Here is a 7,106-nt window from a genome sequence, read left to right as displayed (position 1 = left end):
TTGCCACAACCCAGCACCAGTGCAGGTACAGATTCAGGATTTTGTAACACAAAATGATTATAAGTGGGCTTGAAATGTTCAGATCATGTTTTTGTATACCAAATCACTTCTAAATATCACTATCCTGGTTCAGTAACTGGCATTTTAGGTGTACTAAAATGTCCTACAGAAAGTAATTCTAGTTAAACATAATTTAATGTAATTAAGCCCTCCTTATTCTATGGCACGGACACATAGTGATGATTTGGTTTCAAAATCCTCTGCAGTGCATATGTATAGTGTTATCCTCTGGTACGCCTTCCCTATTGCGTCCTTGTACTTCTGGACAGTGAAAGGCTAATCTGAACCAGGATAGTGATATTTAGAAGTGATTTTGTAGTTTATGTCTCTATACCAGACAAAACAACAGTGTCTGTCTCCGGTAAACTCAGAGGAGCTAATACACTCATGTAATCTCTGACAGCAGTATAAAGTCGTTGACAGGATGAACTTGAACACATCCTCCTCTGTGCGCGTTCCTGGAGCAGGGATCTGTGCGCGTTTCCGAGAGAACGCGGGTACAGAGCAACAGGTTGCATCTTCGGCTGCTGATTTTTAAAAGAAGACTTCTTTTTTAAGACTGCAGCTTTTACATTTTTGCTGGCACCAACCCATCTGGACCTCCGTCTGAAGTTTATCCTCCGTGAAGCTTCAGTCACGAAAACGAAGGTAACGGCTCAGTCTGAACACAGCGATGCTAACAGCTAATGCTAGCTTGCAGCCCGCCGAGAATTTCTGCTGCGGAGAGACACCTTTGGTGTTTAAGAAGTTTGTTCAAGGTCACCATTTTCATGATATCGTGAAAACAAGATATCGCTTACAATTTTACAGGTATACTAACTTTTGGCCGGATCTTGTAGCTGCAGGGCAAATGTGCTAACCACCAGCTACTCTGCAGCCCTTCTTTTTAATAATAATAAAAATAAACATTTATTGTTAGGGGATGAATTACAGGTGTCTAAAGGTAACACATAGATAGTACCCTGAAGTTCCCCTAGTGGGTTATTTTCATTGAGACAGATTGGTTTTGTGTTCCAGATTTTTTGCTTTTTAATATTTAAACATTCAGATGAAGTATTATCTATTCAAATGTGTACCGATTTCCTTACATTTCTAGTACAGAAATCTATACACTGAGTAAAGCTACATTAATTTCTTTTTGCTTTCTTTTGTAAAAATAATAGTCATGTTTTTGATTTTGAGTCTCTCTTTTTATCACTTCATTGAATCAGAAAAAAACGCTGTTGGAAAGCAGTCAGATTACACCATGTTTCTAAAACTGTAATGTTCTATAAATCACTATGTGAATGACAAATGCACAAACCTATCAGTAAAAACTCAAAAATATTTCCAAGAATAAATCTTGAAAGGTTCGTTTTAGTATCAGTGCTACTCAAGTGGAGATTTCTTGTTTGCAGTATGAGAAAATCTAATTATCTATTTGTCTTTCTATTAGTCTATCATCTACCTAAAAACTGAATTTGACAGCAGTATTTTAAAGGTATGCTTAGTAAAATTTAATATATTGCTTTTGGAAACCATTGCTTATGCTTTAAAAAAAACTAATATTGCTGTAAAATATCTACAGCTGATTATTTGTAATAAAAAATGTCTTTTTCTGTGCAGAGTTTTCTGAAATGTTATGTGTATGTATATGCAAATGAAGTATTGTCTCATTATATTGAGCTGATTGCCATAAATTTCTAAAAGACAAAGTATAATTTAACACTTAAATGTGTATTTCTGATGTTTTCTTTCTGCCAATGTGAAAGAAGACATCTTGTAAACTCTTGCAAATTCACAACCCAATGACCCAAAACTGACCAGTGCTTAAAAACATAATCTTATAGCTTGTAGTGTCTCACCTTAACTAGCAAAATAAAATGTTTTCTGTTGTGTTTTTGAAGTGAGCTTGATTATTAATTTTAGTATTTGTGATATCAGAGTTTTACAGAGGTAATTAACAGATTATTTATTTACTGTTTTCAGCAGACATGGATGAAGGACTTCACTCTAAGACAGCTAAAAAGATCAATCCTTCCAAATGGCCATGCTTGAAACCTCCGTCTGACCACTCAAGGAGAGTCACTTGTGATGAAAGACCAGTCTTCATCCCTCAGTGAAGTTTTCTAATCCATTTACTAATTTTTAAATTGAGGTAGTTTACCAACTCCACAAGTAACAGGAAAAGGAATGATTCCAGTGTTGACGAGGGTTATGAGACTCCAGCAAAAAAGGCCTACATTACAAAGACTTTGTCCCCAGACCTCGGCTGTTACATGGACTTCTGCAGCCGCTCACCAGACGGGAATCAGTTTCACCTTTGTCCACCTCTAACTCTGCTTTCCTACATAAGACACAAGTACTAGAGTGCTATAAAAGAAAATGTGAACTGTGAGCTCCACCTGAAGCGTATAGGGTCTTCAACAGATCCAGGAGGTAAATGTGAGACGTGTCACCGAGTGTCCAGGGTGAGACGGCCTTGCCACATCTTGGAGTCACCTTTGACTGTAATGTTGATGACATCTTGAGTATCAATCCCCGTGGCAGTGCTAATGCTCCAGGATTTCAGACAATGTGGAGAGCTGCAAGAGTCCACCAATGCAACATACTTCAAATTGTGGCACACGGACAAGTGGAGGACAGAGGAGAATGGTCAAGTGCAGGAAGGACGAGCGGAGCTGAAGAAAGACATGTCTCTTAATGTGAAAGATAACAAAGGCTGTTTCTCTGTGTCTCCTTTAATGAAACAAAAAAGGAGCAGCCCCCCTGACTCAGCACACTCCTCTAGCCCCCTGCTCAAGACAGCTAACGCTAAGCTGCCACAGGATACATTTCACCCTGAAGTTCATCAGAGCCCCGGTGTCATGAACAAGCTGCTATAGTGGATGACTTGTGTCCCTCTGTAAGTGAAATTTGCTGGGGCCTATGAACTTTGCCTGTGGAATGTTTACAAGACACAGAAGAGGTGCTGGATATTGGTCCTCCCATATTTGAGTCGTCTGTGTGTGATGCCATCACAGACAAGTTGAATACTAGTAAACGGCAGTGGGCCGGGGTCAGAGGAGACGCCAGGAAAGATGTGAGCGATTCTGTCCACGACTGTGAGGACACAGCCTGTGACAGCAGCTCTTCGACTACGTTACCTCTCCAAGTGCAGGTAAGTTTCCCAAGCTGCTCAGCCTCATCAGGTTCTGATGATGTGTCCTACTGATCTCATCTTGTACAGCATACAGCGTTCCTTCTCTGTATTCACATTCACACCTCTGTTTTTTTTTTCCCAAGGTGAAATCTAAGGTGGTCATTCCCACAACAGCAGCAAACCAGTAGCCCCTCTCCCCCCAGGACAGAACACTGAGCAGACCAAAATCAAACCCAAAATAAGGACAGAACTGTCCAGACTGCCAAACATGTGAAGACTCAAAGGTACTGTAGTGACGACTGCCACCTCCAGAGGGAGCAGTGTGACCATATATCATACACTATTTAAATTTTGACTTGGTGGTTTTAAAAGCAGCTGTATCTGGCCTTTTTGTACGTTCATATTCTACCTGCCTACATTTCTGTCATCAGTGTCTATAGCAGGGGTGTCAAACATACGGCTGGCGGGCCACAACCGGCACGCCAGGGGGTAAAATCCGGGCCCATAGGGGGACTTTGCAAAATGTAAAAATAACAGAGAAGACATTAACTGCAAATTGTAAATTTGTAAAACTGTAACTTCACATTTTCCAGACCTTGCCAAGTTGTTTTAATCGTAACGAAAATACTGTATTGTTCTGTTCAGATACTTGTGACTAAATGTGTTCCTTTGTAGAAACACTGATCTGTAAGTGTAATGTGTAAATGATAAACTGAGGCATAGTGTTGTTGGAACTGAGCTCATTTTCTTAAGAAATTTCAGAATGTTCACAATGTTTTGTAAAAAGATAATTCCTTAAATGTGCACTGAAAAAAAGGAAAACATTTGGAGTTATCGTTAATATTAGATTGTTATGCTCTTATTTTACTGGTCTGGCCGACTTGAGACGAAATTGGGCTACATGTGGCCCCTGAACTGAAATGAGTTTTGACACCCCTGGTCTATAGGGTCATGTTAACTAAATAGGGCTTTACTTAAATGAATTTCATAGATGGCTGAAGCATGACTTGTCCATTGCACGTAGTTAAGTGTGTTTGGAAAGTGATGCTGTCTTTTTCAGGACTGTGACCTTAAACAGAAAGGTCGACTGGGAGGATAGGAAGAATGTCTATGTTCATTCAGTGACCCAACACCTGACTAAGAGTCCAGGAGCAAATCATGTAGAACCTGGTGTCTAACAGAGGGATGGGGAACAACCTGACCTTTTCAATAATTCAGTATTTCAGTAGTATTTTATCTATTTTTCTCTTCCCTTTTGCTTATCTCTCAACACTGATATTTATTTTAATGTTTTGCTGATTGTTGAATGTACTGATGATTGTCTGTCTTGCAATGAGTTGCACTATGAGAGGTGAGTAAAATATTTAATTGATTGATTGAAAGCTGAGTGCTACAAGAAACGGTAGAGAACTACACTGAGAGAACTTTTTATGGCATTTTTCACTCTAATGCAGTGCTTAGATCACTGATGTGAGTGCAGGGATACAGGACAACACCTAAAGTCAACATCATGGTAATTTAGTTTTTTGTAACCATAAATGGCATTTGGGTTTTTCCATCTAAAGTCACTGGGGGCCTTTTGCATGTGCATCTCCGATTTGCTGATAAAACTATGGCTGTTTAAAGTGGTATCTGTGAAACTTTACCTTAAAATATCAACTACTTTCTATATTTAAAAAGTTTCTTTCAAAAGTGCTGTTTGACCCACTTTCAGTAAGTTTTCTCTGGCATTGAAATTTGAGGCTGTGTTTGAACAAATAAATCTCAGGACTTTGTGTTTTGTGAAGGTGTGATGTCTGAGCTGCTGAACCTGATGAACCATGTGGCCGAACAGACAACCGGCTCCAGTGGCACACAGTGGCAGCATCCATCTGACCTCACACGCAGGTACGTTTTTCTCAGTCTGTTTCTTTGTCGGTAGGTGACCATTTGACTTCACAAGAAGTTATAGACGGATGTGTCTAACCTAAACGGAAAACACAACCAAGGATCTGTTTTTGCTTTTAGAAATTACCAAGAACGTTTTGGCAATGCAGCACCAAGGATGACTCTTCAGTACTGGCTGGCCAAGAATTCTGCAACACACAAGCGCTTTGCCAAAGTGCCCAATGTTTGGAGAGGACCCCAGTTTCCTTAAACCAACACTTGTAGATGGACTGAAAAATGCACTTGTGCATATGCAAAAAAAAAAAGTCCCAACATTGTAATTATCCCTATGCTTCATTTAAATGATTGAACTTTTATATTTTGTTGTGGTGTTTGTTTTTCTTGTTTTGGTACTTTGAATGTTGTTTTTTTGTTTGCCTTTCACCTATGCTTGGACTTTAAATATAAAATTTAATGTTTGCACTGCTTTTTTTGTTAATTTGAATGCTGCTCTGATTTTCCTTCAACTACGCTATTACCTTTTATATAAAAGCTGATGCATGTTTTAAGAATTTCGATGTTGATGGACTTTAATGAAAAAAGACTGAAGTGTTTCAGGAGTCCATAATGACTTCATTGAATAATTGTAACTGTGCCTTTAATGAAGTGTGTTTTGTAGTCCCATTAATGCTTTTTCAACTTGAATTCTACTTTTTTGATGTTGTCATGTTTGCTCTGCATATGATCAGTGCAGTGACTTTCTCATCTGGTCCTGTTGATTATTGCCTCTGGGGCTTATAATGATCTCACATCTGTTTCTGTAGATGACAGTGACAGCAGCCAGCAGAAGTTAAAAATATCAAACTTGAACACAGTTAATAGCCATTTAGAATACTTTGTAACAGTGGATTGATTGTGCTTCCTTGGATGTATTGTAATGGTGTTTTTGTGGAGCAGTGATTCCCAACCTTAACCTGAAAGCTGAGGCTACCCCACCAGAAAACAACACATCATGTTTTCTGGCATTTCCCCAGACTTTTTCTGTCATAGACTGCAACAAGGGCTAGAATCTTGAAAATGGCTATAGAAACAGGAAGCCAGATGGTTTTAGTTGTGATGTGGGAGGGATAGAACTTTCTCTGTATTTGAGGACAATCACTTGTGACCAATCTGCATCATCTGGTGAAGTTTTCATATCCATTTATGTACTTAAACCGTAAGGTAGTGACCAATGGCTCCACAAGGATTAAGTGGATGTTTTCTGAATTATGGCCTTGAAGCTCAAGCACATCCTGACTATAATTTGCTGCCTTATTCAGTGTTTTCTTTCTAAAGTTCTAAAAAAGCTGTTCTCAACAGCCAATGCGCTGATTTGTGAGTGAGTTACTTATGATGTAAGTTTTTACCCCAGATTTCATATAGTTTTTTATGAACCTTCAGTTGAATGTAGGTGATAAATCTGCAAACCGTTCACACCTTCTCATTAATATATAAATGAAAACTGATGTCGGAGGTGATTGTGTTGTTGCATTACATTTATGAGGATTGCTCTCATTGTCAACTTTGACATTTTGTTTCTGTTTAGACTTAAAAATTAATAAAGTTGACATTTCTGTGAAGAATAAAGTAGTTTCAAATAGTTAAACTGTAAACGCTTTGCCTCAACAGCTTCAAGTTGTGACACTGTTATTTTATTGTATTGTCTTTGTCAGAATTCAGGAAGATTTCTGCAAATCCCTGGACGTTTTTCAGGTGGTTGTTGCTGACAATAATAAAGTTACACAAGTTTATGACAGGACTTGTCATGTTTTGATCATGAGAACCATTATGCTTTTTAGTAATAAAAAAGAACACAAGGGCCCAGTATTCATATAAACCAATACTTGGTTCATGCAGAAATAGTTTTCTCTTCAACCTTGACTAAACCTGGCTCTTAACATGAATCATTAACCAGCTAAATTCCAGCTTAGATGTTTGAACTTCAAAGTGCAGCGTGAGTTTTGGTCCAAAGAAAAGATAAATGTGCAAAAGTGTAGATGATAAAGTTAATAATACAGTG

At 38.5% G+C, this 7,106-nt stretch overlaps 1 long non-coding RNA gene across 1 annotated transcript; it reads left to right on the top strand.

The window, feature by feature from the left end:
• The first annotated feature begins 3,403 nt into the window (after positions 1-3,403).
• LOC110950045 (uncharacterized) lies at positions 3,404-6,837 on the top strand. Its single transcript, XR_007945772.1, has 3 exons — positions 3,404-3,465; positions 4,242-5,068; positions 5,189-6,837. It is a non-coding gene; the product is annotated as an uncharacterized LOC110950045 (long non-coding RNA).
• Positions 6,838-7,106: the final 269 nt, after the last annotated feature.

This window comes from Acanthochromis polyacanthus, chromosome 1 (assembly GCF_021347895.1).
Source record: "Acanthochromis polyacanthus isolate Apoly-LR-REF ecotype Palm Island chromosome 1, KAUST_Apoly_ChrSc, whole genome shotgun sequence".
Lineage (NCBI taxonomy): Eukaryota > Metazoa > Chordata > Actinopteri > Pomacentridae > Acanthochromis > Acanthochromis polyacanthus.
Note: the sequence above shows the minus strand (reverse complement) of the source record. Positions and strands in the feature narration are given on the sequence as shown.